This window comes from Oryctolagus cuniculus, chromosome 8, assembly GCF_964237555.1.
Source record: "Oryctolagus cuniculus chromosome 8, mOryCun1.1, whole genome shotgun sequence".
NCBI classification, from domain to species: domain Eukaryota; kingdom Metazoa; phylum Chordata; class Mammalia; order Lagomorpha; family Leporidae; genus Oryctolagus; species Oryctolagus cuniculus.
Genome location: NC_091439.1, coordinates 133,882,902 through 133,903,546, shown reverse-complemented (window position 1 = coordinate 133,903,546; position 20,645 = coordinate 133,882,902). Strand labels below are relative to the sequence as shown.

The following is a 20,645-nucleotide window of genomic DNA, read 5'->3' as shown; positions in this document are numbered from 1 at the left end:
AGTAAGGAATGCTGAGGTGCTTAATCTAGCCAATAAATTGAAAATAAAAAGTTTAATGTCTCTCTGTGTGTAGGTTTATAGGATTCTAAACGTGGATCTTGAACTCAGTGATCAATCAGTTTTCCAGGAAAGCCACATCATCAGTGAGTCTGGCTAGCTGCTGCTTGTTAGGGATCAGAGGCGCCAGGGCAGCTTCTGATAAGGAAATAAATCCATTAAAGGGACCATCTAGGGCCCCTGCACCTGGCTTCCTGGGCAGCACCATCCTCCTGGCGGAGTCGGCTTGCCAGCCTTGCTCCAAGACACTTTTCACAGCCTCTTGCACAGAAGGTCAACAAAGGCTGCAGCGTCCTCAGCGATCGGTGAGGTGCATGCCTGAGAGACCAGAGCCAAGGCTCTGCTTGCATCCCCCAGTGCTTCCGTGATTGGCTTGGACCATCCTGGTCCACTGGTGAGCGCTGATGGTTTGTAGATCCCGGGGAAATTCCTCTGCCAGATTCTTTCTCCTACTGACCAAATTCCCCTGAGTTCAGAATTTGCAGATTTTCTAGCAGGTGGTATTCTTTTCCAAAGATATCTTCCATTACTCGTGTCCTCCTGGAGCAAATCTAAAGCTGGAACCTGTCCATACACTGGGGGTGCGGCAGTTCTTCCAGGAGCCCGAGCTCCTGGTTCTTGCACTGACTCAGTAACTTTTTGAAGTTGAAAGCACTTCATGCTCTCACTGCCACTGGCATCTTCCTGGTCCATCTCACTGCCACACCTTGCAGACAGCCAAGCCCCGCTCGTCATCAGCCAATCCTTTCTTCACACATAAGCAGCCATTCATTGTTTCCTTCTCGCAGACCTGGGAACCATGAAGCTACTCTCTGTCCCTGTGTTTGCCTCTTCTGATATTTCATAGAAACTGAACCATGTAATTTGTGGCCTTTTGTGATTTGCCTCTTTCACTTAGCATAGTGTTTTGAAAGTTCTCCCATGCTGTGGCATGTATCATTATTTCACTACCTTTTGTCATCAACTGGTTCTTTTTATTGACAGATAATAATCAAATGCATACATATATCTTATTTGGTCTACCCATTTGTCAGCTGATGGACATGTGGGTTGTTTCCACCTTTTGGTTCTTATGCATGATCTGCTGTGAACATTACATGTAAGTTTTCGGGTGGGCATATATTTCCATTCTTTTGGCACATATCTAGGAGTGGGTGTTACTAGATCTTATGATAACTATATATTTAGCATTTTGAGAAGTCTGTAAACTATTTTCCAAAGTGGCTCCCACCAGCAATGCATGAGGGTTTCATTTTTCCTCATCCTTGTCTCAGTGCTTGTTATTATCTTTTTAATTTATCCATCAGTACTGGTAATGAAGTGGTGTTTCGTTGCTGTTTTGATTTGTATTCCCTTAATGATTAACTGAGTATCTTTTTATTTGTTTATTAGGAATTCATGTATATATATATAATTTCTTTCTTTCCCCTCCTCCCTCCCTCCTTCCCACCCTCCCTCCCTTCCTTCCTTCCTTCCATCCTTGTTTTATTTTTTATTGATTTATTTTTTTGACAGGCAGAGTGGACAGTGAAAGAGAGAGTCAGAGAGAAAGGTCTTCTTTTTCCATTGGTTCACCCCCCCATGGCTGCTGCGACTGGCGCGCTGCGGCCGGCGCACCGTGCTGATCCGAAGCCAGGAGCCAGGGGCTTCTCCTGGTCTCCCATGGGGTGCAGGGCCCAAGCACTTGGGCCATCCTCCACTGCATTCCCGGGCCACAGCAGAGAGCTGGCCTGGAAGAGGGGCAACCAAGACAGAATCTGGCGCCCCGACCGGGACTAGAACCCTTCCTTCCTTTTTGCAGAAATATGTATTCAGGGTCAGGTTTCATGGTACAGCAGGTTAAGACACTGCTTGGGACACCTGCAAGGCATATCTGGGATCAGGTCCCACCTCTGGTTCTAATCCAGTTTCGTGCTAATGCTTACGCTGGGAAGCAGTAGATGATGACTCAAGTACTTGGGTTCCTGCCACTGATATGGGAGACCCAGATGGAGTTCCTGGCTCTTGTCTTTGGCCTGGAACAGCCCTGGCTATTGCAGGCATTTGGGGAGAGAACCAGAAAATGGAGGATCTGTGTGTGTGTGTGTGTGTGTGTGTGTGTGTCCACCCTTCTCTTTGTCAGTATATCTTTCAAATAAATAAAGAAATAAAACTTAAAAATCTAAAAGAAATTCCTGTTGAATCCCTTTGCCATTTTTTTACTTGGGTTATTTGTCTATTTATTGTTGAGTTGTACAAATTCTTTCTATATTATGGATACAAAGCTCTCTATCAGATATATGATTTGTAGATATTTTCCCTAATTCCATACTGTCTTCTCACATTCTTAATGATATCTTTTGAACAATTTTTGATCTTGATACAGTTTAATTTATCTTTTTTTATAATTTTTACTTTTGACACTATATTTAAGAAACCATTGCCTAATACAAGATAATGAAGAGTAACTGATATGCTTTGTTCTGAGAGTTTGCTAGCTTTATCTCTTACATTTAGACCTGTGATCCATTTTGAGTTGATATTTGGATATGATGTGATAGGGCAGTCAGTTGTTATTCAGTTAGCCCAGTACAACCTGTTGAAAAAATTATTCTTTTCCTCATCGAATTGTATTTTCAGCCTTGAAAAAAACTAATTGGCCTGTAAATTTTAGAGATTATTCCTATATACTTACTGCTATTCTATTAATCTATAGGTTTAACCTTATACCAATATCGTACATCTTGCTTACTGTCTTTTTGTATTAATTTTTGAAATCTAGAAGTGCAAATCTTCCAACTTTGTTTTATTTCAAGGTTTTTTGTTGTTGTTTTTCACTCTGGGCTTGTTATGTTCATTTTTTTTCTCCTCCTTCTTTTTAAGATTTGCCTATTTATTTGAAAGGCAGAGTGACACACAGAGGAGAGACAGAGAGAGAAAGAGATAGTCCATCCACTGGTTCACTCCGCAAATGACCACAAAGTCTAGGGCTGGGTCAGGTGGAAGCCCTGAACATGGAACGCCATCCAGGTCTTCCATGCGGGTGACAAGGACCTACTACTTGGGTCATTCTCTGCTGCCTTCCCAGGCACATTAGGAAGAAGCTGTATCGGAAGTAGAGCAGCCAGAACTCAAACCTCTGTCCCATATGGGATGATGATGTCAAAGGTGACAGCTTAACCCACTGAGCCACAGCGCTGGCCCCTGTATGTATTTTAGGGTCAGTTTTTCAGTATCTACAGAAGAGCAACAGAGATTTTTCATAGGGATTACATTGAATCTGTCAGTTTGAGGAGTATGGTCATCTTAATAATGTTAACTCTTCTGCTCCATGATCATGGAATGCCTTTCTATTTATGTAAGTCTTCTTTAATTTCTTTCAACAGTATTTTATAAGTTTCTTTTTTTAAATAAAGCTTATATTTAATAAATACAAATTTCATACGTACAGCTTTTTGAGTATAGCAGTTCTTCTCTCTGTACCCACCCTCCCACCCCAACTCCCATCCCACCTCCTACTCCTTCTCCTGTACCATTCTTCATTAAGATTTATTTATAATTATCTTTATATACAGAAGATCAACTCTGTACTAAGTAAACATTTCAACAGTTTGCACCCACACAGACACACAAAGTATAAAGTACTGTTTGAAGACTAGTTTTACCATTAATTCTCATAGTACAGGTCATTAAGAACAGAGGTCCTGCATGGGGAGTAAGTGCACAATAACTGCTGTTTTTGATTTAACAATTGAAAATCTTATTTATGATGTCAGTAATCACCTGAGGCTCTTGTCATGAGCTGCCAAGGCTGTACAAGCCTTTTGAGTCCACAAACTCCATCAGTATTTAGACAGGTCTACAACCAAAGTGGAAGTTCTCTCCTCCCTTCCGAGAAAGGAACCTTCTTCTTTGATTGCCCCTTCTTTCCTCTGGGATCTCACTCACAGAGATCCTTCAAGTAGGTCATTTTTTTTTGCCACAGTGTCTTGGCTTTCTATGCCTGAAATGCTCTCATGAGCTTTTCACCCAGATCCGAATGTCTTAAGGGCTGATTCTGAGGTCAGAGTGCTATTTAGGGTATTTGTCATTCTAGGAGTCTGCTGTGTGGCCTGCTTCCCATGTTGGATCATTCTCTCCTTTTTAATTCTATCTACTGTTATTACCAGACACTTGGTCTTATTTATGTGATCACTTTGACACTATTTTATAAGTTTCAATGTGTATGTCTTGCATTTATTTTGTCGTATTTATTCCTAATCATTCTTTGTTGATATTATAAATGGAATTGTTTCATTGATTTTATTTTTGTATTGTTAATTGTCAGAGTATAGAAATGCAATTGTTTTTATACATTAATCTTATATCATGTAACATTGTTGGACACATATTAGTTTCAGGGTTTTTTTTTTTTAGTGAATCCTTCAGGATTTTCTATATGAATTTAATATCATCTGCAAAGAAAGATAATTTTGCCTCTTACCTTTCAATTTAAATTTCTTTTATTTCACTTTCTTGTCTACTTGACCTCATGCACAGCCTTGAACAGAAGTGAGACTTATCTTGTTCCAAAACTTACAATGAATAGATCCAACCCACACACAGGTAGGAAGCTGAGGGGTACTGATATGAAACTCAGCAGTCTAGCTCTGTTTGGGAATGTTAGAGCAACAGATGCAGTTTCAGAAGTTTTTACATCAAGATGTTTTTATTTTCTATGTTTCTTTTTGCTTAAAGATTTAACTCTACCTGAGAGGTAGAGTTATGGACAGAGAGAGCAAGAGACAGAGAGATAGGTCTTCCATCCACTGGTTCACTCCCCAGATGGTTATAATGGCCAGAGCTGAGATGATCAGGAGCCAGGAACTTCTTCCAGGTCTCCCATGTGAGTGCAAGGAACCAAGCACGTGGGCCACCTTTCACTGCTTTCCCAGGCCATAAACAGAGAGTTGGATCAGAAGAGGAGCAACTGGGCCACAAACTGGTGCCCATATGGGATGCAGGCACTGTGGGTGGAGGCTTAGCCCACCTCGCCATAGCATTGGCCCCTATTTTCTATATTTCGGTTGTCATTCTTCTAATGCCAGTTTTAATTACAAAAATTTACCAGGATTAAAGTCTAAAATAATGGACTATCTGGAAATGAAGTGTTCCTAGCTAGTGAAGTTGTCAGTATTCATTTGCATTCACTGACAGAGATTTGAAAGTATTGTGGGTGGGTGGGGGCAAGATCTGGATTTTGTCCATAACTAGCATGCAAAGCAACACAAGTTTTGAAGGGGATCCCAGCAGTGGTTGTGTGCATGGGAGATGATGGGTTCCTGATATTGGAGTTACTGTGAGATATGACAGCATGTAGCACATTTGTCCAGTCTTTACAGGAGGCTCTGGAGTTAAATTAAGGCAGAAGAGCGAAAGCTAATTGTACAGCGCAGCTCCAGGTAGTAGTTCTACTGCATCTTTGTGCATTGTGCAGAAGAGGACTGTGCAGGAGTTGTGAGAGCTGTTTCCTTTGACTCTGCCATACGTAGGCATGTCAACCAACTTGTAGACCCAAATGGACATTCAATGGAGGAGGCCCCTCTGGCAGGCATGCCTAGCCCAGCACATTGTGCAAAGACCAGCAAGCAGTCTTCTGGGTATTCAGGTGGAGATGAGGATGGGAAATGTGCAGGCAGGCAGCTGAGTGCTTAGGGATTAGAGGGTTTGTGTGGGTGTCTGGCTGTTTCATGTGTAGGCTGATGAAGCTAGGACACGTAGGTTACAAGATTTAAGAACACCAATAAGCTATGAAATACCATAGCACAGTCACCCACTTGCATGTACAAATGATCTCCTGTGTAAAATGAGTGATTGCTTCCTGAAAAAACTTGGTCCTGAATATTTTATGCTGCCCTAGAGTTATTTGAAGGTACCAAATGAAGGCGGGATTGTGTTGCAGTGTGTTCAGCAGCCTCTTGCAATGCAGAAGGTGGCATCCTATATTGAGGTACCAGCTGAAGGCCCTGCTCCTCTCCCTCCACTCCAGATTCCAGTGCATTCTGGGAGTCAGTGGATGATGGCTCAAGTATTTGAGTCCCTGCCACCCATCTGGGACACCAGGATGGAATTCCTGGCTGCTGACATCAGCTAAGCTCAGACCTGTCTATTGTAGCCATTTAAGGAGTAAACTAGTGGATGAGGGGCCAGTACAGTGGCTCAGCAGGTTAAACCCCTTGCCTAAGGCGCCGGCATCCCGTATGGGCACCGGTTCTAGTCTCGGCTGCTCCTCTTACGATCCAGCTCTCTGCTGTGGCCTGGGAAAGCAGTGAAAGATGGCCCAAGTACTTGGGCCCCTGCATGCACATGGAAGACTCAGAAGAAGCTCCTGGCTCCTGACTTGGGATCGGCTCAGCTCCAGCTGTTGTGGCCATCTGGGGAGTGAACCAGTAGATGGTTCTCTCTCTGTCTTCTCTCTCTGTCTCTACCTCTTTCTGTAACTTATCTTTCAAATAAATAAAATAAATCTTTAAAAATAAATAAATCAGTGGATGAAAGGTCTCTCCCCTACCCCTGTCGCTCTGCCTTTCAGATACGTAACCAAATATTTCTTTAAATATACCAAATAAAATCAAATAAATTATTATTGTAAACAAAACTGTTCATTAAGTCTGTCTACAGTCACTGCTAATTAAATGCCTCTGGAGATGAGAGAGATAAACACAACTGAAGGCTGAATACATATGGAAATATCTCCATTAAGAAGTTTCAAACCCACTGAACCAGACTGAAACTGATGACTTGATCATGATATTTGTCAAGTTAATGTCTGAAGACTTTAGTCTGTGAAAGATAGTGAAGCAGTTATGCAAATTTATGCATAAAAATAAAATCCCATATGTGCCTAGAGGGAGAGGTTTCCAGCCAAAATGCTAATGTTATGAAATAATAATACTTAGCATTCCTACAGATCTTAATTCAAAGAGCTCAAAATGTACTACAAAAATATTATCTGCAAAATGAGAATAGATAATGCTGTTTTTCTCTTATAAATTTCAAAAGTGATTACATTTTAATTGAGCAAAAATACATAAATAATAAAGTCTTGAAAGGGAAAATATCTCAATAAAGCTTTCAGGATTTTAAAACATCCCAGATATCCAGTTGAATCAAATGCATGATGAAAATGGCATGGAAAGTTGGACACTGTAAACATTTGAAGAATGAATCTAATCAAAAGCATCATTTTAAGTTATCAATAAACACTAAATTCTTTTAAATACTATGAGTTCTAGATTATGTGAACAAAATATGACTGCTGCCTTTAGAAGTTTAGGGACTACTGGGGGAAGTGAAACAAGTAACTAACTCTGACATTAGCCGGATGTTCCAAGCTAAACACTTCTAAAGGAGGTGCCAGGAGAAAAAAAAACAGTTACATGAGATTGACGGGGAAGAGCAAGCAAGTCAGATTTTGAAAGAGTATAGGACTTTGCAGGTCTGGAGGACTTAACTTGAGGAGTAATGAAATAACATTAAGGAAAGGGGAGACATATGAAAGAGATCAGGATCTGCCACCTCGAATACGCCACTTTGGCATAAGAATCATTTTGAACCCATGGCATTTGAGTGCCCGCAATCCCTTATCTGCCTGAAAGCAGAGGCTCCCATAAGAACCCATTTGCAGTCAATACTCTCCCCTGGGGCAACTCTAATCTCCTCCCAGATAAGAGAAGTTGGCCTGGCATCCAGACACTGTCACAAGACGTCCTATCTGTTCTCCTGAGGGCCCATGTATCTTTCCAAAGTCTTCTCTTTCTCCATAAATTCCCCTCTCACTCTTCCTTTACCTTACTAATTTGAGTATATAGACCCCAAATCAAATTCTAACCACTCTTTGGAGTTTCTCACGACCGGATGCTCCCATTCATATGGATGCATTTACTTGTGTGGTCAGTCTGATTGACACAGCCTCCACTGACCGAGTTGATATGGGTATAGGAACAAGAAATCCTCCCCTGCATGGACAAATTGGGAAGTGCAGAAGGTGAAATGGTGGGAACTGGCTGAAAAGGCAGGTTGGTGTCACACAAAACAGTTGTTTTCTTCGGGGAATCACAAACTAGAGTGCTTTGAGCACGGCAGCCACAAAATTATGTGTGATGTATCTGTTCTCATAGAGCCATTGTTAATAAGTCGGACAGGAATAGAAGCAGTTTGAAGTGGGGGAGGGGATGATTATGTTAGTTCTTGACATAAAATTGCATGCGAACTGTTAGTGCAAGATCTCAGAAGCTGTTTCCTTGCGCCCTACCTAGCTCCTCTCTTTGGTTTGGTGACCCTGAGAATCCCGTATATAACCTAGTTATTTGCTATGCCCAAATGAACAGTGAACCAGTTGTATTATAAGATACTGATGTTCCAGAGTAGATGTGTAGCAGGAGGCTGGAAATGTGAATAGAGACATCACAAGACAGTGGAGAGTTAGACTTAGAGATTTGAGGCTCTTTCTCATAGAATTTCTTTTTTTTTTTAACTTTTATTTAATGAATATAAATTTCCAAAGTACAGAATATGGATTACAATGGCTTCCCCCCCATAACGTCCCTCCAACCCGCAACCCTCCCCTTATCCACTCCCTCTCCCTTTCCATTCACATCAAGATTCATTTTCGATTCTCTTTATATACAGAAGATCAGTTTAGCATACATTAAGTAAAGATTTCAACAGTTTGCTCCCACACAGAAACATAAAGTGAAAAATACTGTTTGAGTACTAGTTATAGCATTAAATCTCAATGTACAGCACAATAAGGACAAAGATCCTACATGAGGAGTAAGTGCACAGTGACTCCTGTTGTTGACTTAACAAATTGACACTCTTTTTTTTTTTTTTTTTTTTTGACAGGCAGAGTGGACAGTGAGAGAGAGAGAGACAGAGAGAAAGGTCTTCCTTTGCCGTTGGTTCACCCTCCAATGGCCGCCGCGGCCGGCGCATTGCGGCCGGCGCATCGCGCTGATCCGATGGCAGGAGCCAGGAGCCAGGTGCTTTTCCTGGTCTCCCATGGGGTGCAGGGCCCAAGCACCTGGGCCATCCTCCACTGCACTCCCTGGCCACAGCAGAGAGCTGGCCTGGAAGAGGGGCAACCGGGACAGAATCCGGCACCCCAACCGGGACTAGAACCCGGTGTGCCGGTGCCGCTAGGCAGAGGATTAGCCTAGTGAGCCGCGGCGCCGGCCGACACTCTTGTTTATGGCATCAGTAATCACCCTAGGCTCTTGTCATGAGCTGCCAAGGCTATGGAAGCCCCCTGAGTTCACTGACTCTGATCCTATTTAGACAAGGCCATGGTCAAAGTGGAAGTTCTCTCCTCCCTTCAGAGAAAGGTACCTCCTTCTTTGATGGCCCTGTTCTTTCCACTGGGATCTCACTCACGGAGATCTTTCATTTAGGTTTTTTTTTTCCCCCAGAATGTCTTGGCTCTCCATGCCTGAAATACTCTCATGGGCATTTCAGCCAGATCCGCATGCCTTAAGGGCTGATTATGAGGCCAGAGTGCTGTTTAGGACATTTGCCATTTTATGGGTCTGCTGTGTATCTCACTTCCCATATTGGATCATTCTCTCCCTTTTTGATTCTATCAGCTAGTATTTGCAGACACTATTCTTGTTTATGTGATCCCTTTGGTTCTTAGTCCTATCATTACGATCAATTGTGAACAGAAATTGATCACTGGGACTAGTGAGATGGCATTGGTACATGCCACCTCGATGGGATTGAATTCGAATCCCCTGGTATGTTTCTAAGTCTACCGTTTGAGGTAAATCAGCTTGAGCATGTCCCGAATTGCACATCTCTTCCCTCTCTTATTCCCACTCTTATATTTAACAGCGATCACTTTGCAGTTAAGTTTCAGCACTTAAGGACAATTGTGTATTGATTACAGTATTCAACCAAAGGTATTAAGTAGAACAAAAAAAAATACTAAGAGGGATAACATATTAAGCTGCTCATCAACAGTCAGGGTGAGGGCTGATCAAGTCACCGTTTCTCATAGTGTTCATTTCACTTTAACAGGTTTCCTTTTTGGTGCTCAGTTAGTTGTCACCTATCAAGGAGAACAAGTGGTATTTGTCCCTTTGGGATTCCATTGTGTTGAATGGACAGATAACAGTAAGGGATGAAAGCGAAAGGTAAATTCTACAGTGAAAGATACTTATACATGGACAATCAGAAGGCCTGATTCTAACCAGTTGAAAGTTACTTTGGCACAGAATTCCTGACCCAGGTGCTTCACTCTTTTGGTACTTTACTAGCTGGCAACATGAAGGGATTAGCTCCTGTTGTAGTTCTTTTGAGGACTTGCATGCATTTTTCCCATTTAATTTTTACAAAAATTCCATAAGGTATGTGCTTTTATTATTCCTACTGAATTGATGAACAAACTGAGGTTGAGGGAGCTGGCCTAAAATCATAAAGCTAGTGCATGGGATAGCTGGGATGGCAGTCTATCGACCTTACTTCTGGCACTCTCCTTTCAAACTTAAGTCCTGCTTGCCATCAGTGCCTCAGTTCTTCCATTTTTCTGCTGGTATTTACTGTACTTATGCTTATTGCTTACACCAAGAATCAGGTGGCTTGCTTTCTTTTTCCTATGTAGAGATAGAAAACATTCCATTTGTTACACATATAAAGAACCCAAAACAAAACATTATTTCAAAAATGAATGTTTTATCTATGCATTATGGGCAGAAAAATAAATAGTAATAAAATAAGAATAGGGATATGAAGAAGAAACAAAATAGAATGAAATGATTTTTCAATTGAAAGAGGACAAAACAGATATGGGGGAATTGGAAACTAAAACTTACTTCACCTCTGCTATGTATCACTGCCTGTTGTGGCAGTGCTGGCTAGATTTCCATTTAGTACACACTGTCACTTACCTGCTGTCACAACTCTCCTTCAAATAGAGACCCACACTGCCAGACAGTAACACTTTCAGGTACCCTGGTGGCTTTGGCATGGTTCTCTGACACAATCGTTGTAAAAGGTCAAGATATACAGAGTTCCATTAAGAGCCAACAGCATTCCTGCTTAGTTGCAACTGTGAGGGAGATCATGCCTGGCAATGTGGCAGCCACCTGCGTGATGGCTTATTTCTTTCTTTTATTTATTTGAAAGAGAGAAAAAAAGCACTTCCCTCTTTTGAATGCCCAAATGCCTGCAATGGCTGAGGTTGGGCCAGACTGAAACCAGAGCCAGGAATTCAATCTGGGTCTCCCACATGGGTGGCAGGGAAATACTACTTGAACCATTACCTGCTGCCTTCTTACCCAACATGGTGGTTTAACTCTAAGAATAGAAACCAGCCAGGGCCGGTGCCGCGGCTCAATAGGCTAATCCTCCACCTAGCGGCGCTGACACACCGGGTTCTAGTCCCGGTCGGGGCGCCGGATTCTTTCCCGGTTGCCCCTCTTCCAGGCCAGCTCTCTGCTGTGGCCAGGGAGTGCAGTGGAGGATGGCCCAAGTGCTTGGGCCCTGCACCCCATGGGAGACCAGGAGAAGCCCCTGGCTCCTGCCTTCGGATCGGCGCGGTGTGCTGGCCGCAGCGCACCAGCCGTGGCGGCCATTGGAGGGTGAACCAACGGCAAAGGAAGACCTTTCTCTCTCTCTCTCTCTCTCTCACTGTCCACTCTGCCTGTCAAAAAAAAAAAAAAAAAAAAAAGTAAAAAGAAAAAAGAAACCAACCAGAAGAGAAATATAAAAAAGCCTGAGTGTTCATAACACTAAGAAGGCACTAACCTAACCAACCTGTTATCCAACCCTCCAGGCTCCTTATCTAATGAGATAATGTGAAGGCACTTCAAAAAGGTCATGGAAAATGGAATTAAAAGATAAGCTTATTTTTTTAATTCATGTGTATTTTTTAAAATTCATGTATATAGGGGTCTTCAAAAGTTCATGGAAATGTGTATTACAAAAAAGTTATTCATGGATTTCAAATGTTTCTGCAACAAAATAAGCTTACCTGTTACTTCTAGCAGTATTTTTAAGTACCCTTGTATCTATATTCACTACATTGGCATCTTTTAATTCTTTTGTTAGTGGCTGTGATTTAATGAGTGCACATCTTCACATAAAAACTACAAGGTCTGCATTCTCTAAGGAAACAGATTCAGCCAGGTGAAGGTCTGTGTCCAAAGACATCCAACTTGAAATCACTACGCATGGCCGCAAGCCCTTAACTCAAACACTCTAGAATGTAGTTCACACCATGATGCCACACTAAGAATGACAAAGACATTGAGAGACACAGATATAGAAGGAGGCTCCACGGATTTGAAATAGAGAGGGATGAAGCTGTGAATCCTAGAACTTTAATAGCTATTACTAAGTATTGTTCAGCCATTATTCAACACTATGTACATGAATAAGCGCATTTCCAGTTCTTAGTTAAAATACTATCATTGGAGTTATTTAATAGCAGAAGGCATTTGTCACACTGTACTGTCAACTTTTCTCCAAGGAGCATTCTCCAGTCTGTGTGAAATCAGGTGAAGGGTCAGGCCTGGCCTCTGCACAGAGCTCTCCACCACTGCTAGCAAACAGGGTCAACAATGCCCTTGATTTGTACAGCACAAATTCAGGTGACAAAGTGCTGTCACCTAAACTACCTCTCTTAGTCATCCCTTAGTGGTAAGAGTGCAGAAAAAAATGAGGCACCAAAATCTTAAAGCGTAGGAGCGTGTGGTCAAGTCAGCCTTCTCACAGGACTCACTCTGTTTCAGGGTGACAAGAGTGGTAGTGCTGTTGCACCAAGGGCATGTCCAAAATGCAAAGTATTTTGAATTATGATGATCAATTACATAAGACACTGTTAAATAAGTATGTTAAAAATAAAGAATGGTAAAAAGAAAAAAAAAGACAGCATGGAGGGGAAAAGAAAGAAGTCCAAGATTGTGACAAAATTTCCAAGACAATAAAGAAGAAGCAGAGAGCAGAGAGCCACCAGCTCAGAGATGTAGTCACAAATGGTGGTAGGGAAAGGCGCTTGGGGAGATGGTTAAGGTCAGGAGGAAGGTGATGAGAGACAAACCTGGATGGCCCTGAGACATGTTTCCATTCCCCTTTTGGTAATGTAGTGGAGAGATGGTTCTACTGCAGTCTGTAGACAAAGCTTTGGATGATGCGAGCATCGCTGGCGGGCAAGGTTACTCAGAGCCCTTGGTGTGCAGACCTTGGCCTCTAGTACATTCACGGCCGGTACTGTTCCAGCTGTTCCTTTGATGTATGTCTTCTGACTAGGAGAAACAAAATGTTCCAGGGATTCTTCTAGGCAACCCGTAAATGTGTAAAACATAAGGGGTTTCTCCACAGCATATCCAGCTTTCTGCCAAGCCCACGGACCCAGGCGGGACCTTCTCTGCTTGTACTGAGCCATGCTGCTTACAGAATATACCGTGGGGCAATCAGCCTTTAAAGGATTGCATTGCTGCTGCTACTTTGCTTGTAACTTTTGTCCTAGTAAACACTGCTATACGTGCACCACATGGCCCTAGTATGTGTGTATCCGTGATCCCTTTGCTTGATAGAAATAATGGCAAAGAATAAACGATGTCCTTAAAATAACATGATAGAGAGAGAAAAATCTGAGAGCTAGCAAAATGGCCAGCATGAGACCGTTGCCTACACTCACAAGTGAAGCTTGATCATCGAAAGGAAGGTGGCACAGGGTATGTGTTACAAAGAATTGTTTCTAAAAATCAACGCATCTCATGAGCTCAAATGGCATAGTTAACATTAATAAACATTAATTGATGCCTCTTTATGTTTGTTTTCAATCTGGGGAGCTTTCCCCTGATCACTGATAACCCCCGTGGAGGAAGACAAAATAATGCTGCAGTCAGCTGTCAGTGCCTGCGAGTTCAATGTGTGTGGACTTAAACAAGGGTGAAACAAAAATATTTCCAAAAAGCACCTGTGCTGAATGTGTACAGATTTCTTTCTTGTTTTCATTTCCTGAACTGTACAGTGCAATAACGATCTACATAGCATTCACGTGGTATGGGTATTACAAGTCATCCAGAGATGACCTGAAGTGTGCAGGTAGATGTGTGTAGGCTACATGCAAGTACTACACCACTTTATATAAGGTCCCACAGGGTTCCTGGAGCTGACCCCATCCCCCCATGAATGTTGATGGATGACTAAAGCTTACTAGCAACTTCACTGTTGCTGTCACCTACAAAAATCCATTTGGTCAACTTTTTGTTGTCCTGTGGATGACAAGTTTGGTGGCATTCTCTAGCGCACTGACAAGGCTTGCTCTGGGGGAGGGGGGAGTTCCCGCTAAAATCAGTTGGGGCAGAGTCACTCCTTTCTTCTCATGCAGTGGCACAATCACTCCTCTCAGGAGACAACTCTATAGTGGAGAAAACAAACATTAACAATCAAAATCACGTCTAAAGGCACAGAAGAAAATCCATTTACAGAAAACTTTGTGCGGAAAGAGCATTACCTAAAGTTGGAACTCAGAGATGGTGCAGAGTGGCATTTTATTGGGCCCCATGGCTTGCTGGACTTTGCAGAATCCACATAAGGGTGGCCTTTAACCTCTGGGGATCCTGGCTCATACTCAATTCATTCTCTAATAGTTCGGGGTTTTTTTTTTTTCAAAGATTTATTTTATTTATTTGAAAGGCTGAGTTAGAGAAAAAGAGAGAGAGAGGTAGAGAGAGAGAGAAGAAAGAAACAGAGAAAGAGAGAGTTCTTCCATCCACTGGTTCACTCTCTAAACGGCTGCAATGACCAGGGCTGGGCCAAGCCGAGCCAGGAGCCAGGAGCTTCATCTAGGCCTCCCACATGGGTACAGGGGCCCAGCACCTGTGCCATCTTCCACTGCTTTCCTGGGCACATTAGCAGGGAGCTGGATCAGAAGCAGAGCATCTGGCATATGAAATGGCACCCATACGGGATGCCAGCACTGCAGGTGAAGGCTTTACCCACTATGCCATAGCGCCTGCCCCTGTCTTCCAGTACTCTTCAGTAGATCTTGGACAGAGTAGGTAGACACTCAGGCCCCTCACGTCAGAATGAGAATGTGCCTGCTAACATGAGCTTTGCATTTTGCTTTTGTGTCAAGGAAACTTCAGAGGAGCAATCTGCAACAGTAAAGAGGAGACATCCTCTACCCACTGCCAAGTAAAAATGTCAGTACCATTGGGCTAAATGTTATGAAGGCCAATACTGCAGGAACTTGGCCTGGTGTAGTGGATACTGCAGTGTGCCCTCTCCGAACACTCTTTCAGGATGGAAGGGCTTCTATCCCCAATACTGAGAAAGCTGTCTCATTTGGAGTTGCCATGGGCAACTTGCTGCTACCCACAGCAGGGACAAGGAGGAACATGATGGACATGGAGGTGACTCACTTAAGCGCCTCTTTTTTTTTTTTTTTTTTTTTGACAGGCAGAGTGGACAGTGAGAGAGACAGAGAGAGAAAGGTCTTCCTTTGCTGTTGGCTCACCCTCCAATGGCTGCCGCGGCCGGCGCACCACACTGATCTGAAGCCAGGAGCCAGGTGCTTCTGGTCTCCCATGCGGGTACAGAGCCCAAGCACTTGGGCCATCCTCCCCTGCACTCCCGGGCCACAGCAGAGAGCTGGCCTGGAAGAGGGGCAACCGGGACAGAATCCGGCGCCCCGACTGGGACTAGAACCCGGTGTGCCGGCGCCGCAGGCGGAGGATTAGCCTATTGAGCCGCGGCGGCGGCCTTAAGCCTCTCTTGCTACTCCTGTGCCCAGTGTTTATGGACAGCACAGCAGCCACAGCCAGACAAGCGTTCTGACGACACCGCTGTGACAGCTTGGGGTGAGGGACCCTCATAAATTCTAGAGGAAGGAGCTATGAATATCAGGCACAATTCTGACACCTGCTGCAACACGGAGGCTCTAGTGTTTGTCTTCTAGGAATTGACTTCAGAAAAACAAGTCTGCCCAAGCTTATATTAGTAGGTGGGGAAGAGAGGCAAAAGAGGCGGGCTGCAGTGAGTGCTTCCATCTACTGCCCAGATCCTTCTGCAAGACTGAAGGACTTTCCTGCAGTGTTTTCAAGCTTGCTGGATCACTGCCCTGGGTCTCAGCCTTATTAGACAGCTGTCAGGCTCAAGATGCTGCTGGTCCTGGGCACAGCCTGCGGCCCATGACTCTCCTGGAAGCAGAGGTCCTGCTCCTTCACGTCATTACAGGGCTCAGCAGGGCTCTCCGGCTTCAAGAATGCCAGGAGGATTGAAAAGTGGTTGAAATATCATCAGCACTTGGTGTCTCCTCCTACCCAACTCTGCTTCCTTCCCCTCTCTTCCATGGGTGTTTATTCCAAAGCATTTTATAATGGAATTGCTGCACACTAACTTCAGCCGCTAGGTCTTCTTCTCCAGGAATTCTCTCTGTAGCATCTGTTCCTACAGCAGAGGACTTTTCTGAGGAAGTAACCCTGGCTGCCAAGTTTTGTGGAGTAAATGCAAATAAACCAAAAGAGAGCTAGAACAGTTAAATTTGGCAATCTAAGTAGCAATCAGAGAGGGAGTCTCCATTTGGGAATACCAGTGTATTGCAAAGGGAATGAATATGGGTGCAATAGTCTTTTCAAAGAGATTGAGTCAAGGGGAAGTTTTTAAAAAGCATAAATAGGAATGATTTTACATCACATATTTTGAAATAAGCATCGCTAACCTTAAAACTTTTAACGTTCTGAGGATGAATGGGCCATTGCTAACAGGTGTTATTTTTAAAAGTACTTCTGGTATAAGGTTGCAGTGGCCTTTTTTGTGTGTGAGATTCTGTTTTTAGTAGAGTCATTTTGTGATAGTTACTGTCAGGCAGCTGTGCATAAGAACCTTTTCTTCATAACCTCTGCTCTATTGATATTTTTGTTTGTTTGTTAAGGCTGACACAAGCGACTCCACTTTGATTCTGGCAATCTTCACAAGTCTAAGGCAATGGTTCTCAACTGGAGTCATTTTCCTAGCCCTCAAGGAGCATTTATGCACATCTGGAGACATTCTGGATGTTGCAACTGGCAGTTGCTACTGGCATCTAGTTGAATAGAAGCTAAGGGTGGTTTTAAGCATTTTAGAATTCACAGGGCAGCCACATACTAACAAAGATCTATCAGTCCCAAATCTTAACAATACCAAGGTTGAGAATCCATAGCCCAAAGAATGATTGAGAGAGAGGCTGTGAAGTGGGAAAGAGCTGGAACGTTTCAGGAGTTAGAAGTAACCAAGTGTAACGGGAACATAGCAAGTTATGGCAGTGGGAGGGAAGGAACAGAGGAAGTCTGCGAAGCAGACAGAGCTGAGGAACCTGATGTTTCTGTTCATGGGAAGCTGTTGAAGGCTTCTTTGCCAGGGCCCTATTTGATCAGATTTATGTGCTCAAGAAATAACTCAGTCTGTTGATGATCAGTGGGCTAGAGGGAGGGAGAGGGAATATCTAAGGACTATGTAAGACAGGATGGTAGCTTGGATTAGCATGGTGGCAAGGGAGATGGACAGATGCCGTTGGATTTAAGTGACATTTTTGAAGAAGAAGTCATAAACCTCCCTTATGGACTGGAGAGCGTCATGATGTCACGATTAAGTGCATAGACTCTGGGTCCACACCACATGGTTTCAGATTGCAGCTTTGCCATTTACTAGTTTTGCAACCTTAATCAGTTAGATTCCATGTCTCTTTGCCTTTGATTTGGACCTGTTGTTAGAACTATGAGTTAGCTTTCACAAAGTACTTAGGGGTGCCTGTTGCATGGTTAATAGCATGAGTCCTCTCAAGTAAGTACAGACACAGGAGTGTCTACAAAGGGTTTTGGGCTTTCTGATTTGTATCACTGATGAGTGATTATGACATTCACTGGGATGAAGAACCAGGATGAGAGCCTTTTGGCTTTTTTTTTTCTTGGAATATTGGAGGAGTGTAGGTAAGGTCATGGGTGAGAGAAGGCTCTGTTACAGGGAACACTGGAGAAATGGTGTTGTTAACATGGCTAAGTTGTTGAGACATAAAGAAAAATGAGAGAAAAATTAGAAGACTCTTTCTATAAGCACATCCTGAATGTAATCTAAAACATTATATCTGTATTAAGCAAATTTGGTCATTTTACTGTAAACCAAAACTACCAGTAAGTACTGCCCACCCAACCCCCCACACATAGCCAATTATGCATTACAGTGAATAAGATGGTACAGGACTATGCAGTGAATTAATGTAAAATCAGTTATCTTTCACTACTAGTGGCATTCATTGTTCCTAGTTTTCCATTATCAAACAAACTAAAGAAATTCAACCAAAACACATTGAGAATTCCATGAGTTCTAAATATAGCATTAAGTCTCCAAGTTAATTATCTTATTTTTACTAAAAAACAGATGTTTTTATGATTCCTTTCTTTATATTCTGCAAAACCAGAATTCTAACAGAGTAAATTGACAAAATAATTCTGAACACTTCTTCACCTGGGTTCTTGGAAGCAAATCTAAATTTGCAAAAATGTCTAAACAAGTAGAGACATTAAAGAAAGATAAATTTGAGGGGCAATTATCCAAAATTATAATGTTAAGAACTATGTAAGCTTGCCTGAAAGGTCTTTGCATAGCTAATAATCCTTGTGACTTCCAACTGTTTATTTGGAGCATGGCTTTTTAAACAACAGGACAGATTTATGGGAGCATTGCCTCTGGTAACATGTACTGCTTCCCCACTTCAACAAATACATGTGGCTAATTGCATAGGTCGCTGACATGCAAGTCGGGCTTTTGTTTTTGTTTTTGTTTGTTCATTTTTTGAAACAGAAAATCCCATGGGGCTTCAGGAGCTCGTTTCATGAACTACAGATCCAAGAATAGAAAAAAAGAAAACCCAGTGGTAAATTTGAAGTGTTAATTGGTTAGGAAAAAATAGAAATTGTTACTTGTATAAGGAATCTAATTCTGGAATTTTGTGAATTTTCACAAGGTAAGAAAAAGAAAATTACTTCTACTCTTCCACTGAGAATAAAGTAGATGCATCATTATTGCCCAGGCTACTTAAATCCTGAATTGGCATAGGTTTTATGGTTTAACAAGTGTTTTCACAAATATTATCTTACTTGGTTCTCACAAGAACCCAGTGTTGCATTTAGGACAAGGATTATAGTATTTTACTGATGCTGGTAATCAAGGTCGCATAGTGAATGATGGTTACAATACATGTTGGAATTTATCTGAACATAAGTCCTCTGCCTTCAGGACCAGAACTATTTCACTGCCTTCTGATTCCTGTTACGTGTGTTTTCTTCATTTGATTCAAAGTGCTTAAACCATCTACAAGAAGCCCAGGAATCTGCTGAAGTCATCACCAATAACTAGCACATTTCTTGGAAATATCCCGGAACTAGATGTAATGATTCGGATCAATTCAAATTAAAATCCTGTTTATTCTATTCTCAGATAATGTTTGTTTTTTCAAGTAAGGACGATGTTGTTCACATTTGGATTTATCTTCCAGAAAAAGGTATTGATACTGCACATGAGTACATTTTGCTTGTGTCATGCGGTTTGTCTGCTTCCTTACTAACTGCAAGAATTGAACAGCCTGTGCCCCAGGCCTAGGCAGGTAACAGGCCTGCTGCTTATAGCTCAAAGAACCAGGGAGGACATAATGATTGTGTGTAGCTGAAGCCACTTTATTTTTAGAGTCATTTAAAAATCTGTCTGATCTAGTCAGGGGCAAATCTTGTTCAACATTGCATATCTAAGATGAGTACAGTGTCTGGGACAAAATATGTACTTAGTAAATATTTGTTGAACAAATGAATAAATGGGATTAGTCATTCTTAGCAGGCCTCCAACATTCACAAAACATGACATGGCCTTTAACATCCAATTCAGCAATCATCCATTCTGTCAATCAACAAGTATACATTGAGTACTTTTTGAGTACCAGACTATTGAGGTGTGGGGTATAAATAAATGGGGGAAAGCTCATCGAATTTATAGTCTAGTGGCAAGAGGCAAAAATATCCAAGAAAAATCAAAATATATAAATTGTTAGAGGATAATAAAAGATAAACAGAGCAAAAAAGTCAAAAGGTGGCAATAACAATTCTGGCTTACCTATGATAGAATAGTCAAGAATGTCTTTAATCTATGAAACTATTGTTATCTCTATTTCGTGTTTTTAGATACTAAACTAGATATCTTGAAATTCACATTCTATTTTGCAGGCTATAATTAACTGCTGACTTTTATTCTTTTACATTTATTTATTTATTTAATTTAAAAGGCAGGGAGACAGAAATTTCCCATTTGCTGATTCCAAATACCTGCACTAGTTCAGGCTGAAGCTGGGAGCTGGGAGCTCAATCTGGGTCTTCCACATGGGTAGCAGGGACCCAAGTCCTTGAGCCCTCACCTGCTACCTCCCAGGGTGCTCATCAGCAGGAAGCTGGAATCAAGAGCAGAGACAAGACTCAAACCCCAGCCCTCCAATATGGGATGCAAGTGTTCCAAGCGGCATCGTAACTCCTACACTAAACACCTACCAAGATGTTTATAAATTGTTTTAACCAGGCACCTTTGTACATACATAGGTGTCA

At 42.3% G+C, this 20,645-nt stretch overlaps 1 protein-coding gene and 1 pseudogene across 2 annotated transcripts in view; one reads left to right on the top strand and one right to left on the bottom strand.

Annotated features, from left to right (window-relative positions):
• The window catches only part of NPY5R (neuropeptide Y receptor Y5), a 172,167-nt gene that overhangs the window by 52,934 nt on the left and 98,588 nt on the right, over positions 1-20,645 (top strand). The window lies entirely within an intron of this gene.
• LOC100341982 (COP9 signalosome complex subunit 8 pseudogene) lies at positions 116-737 on the bottom strand (annotated as a pseudogene).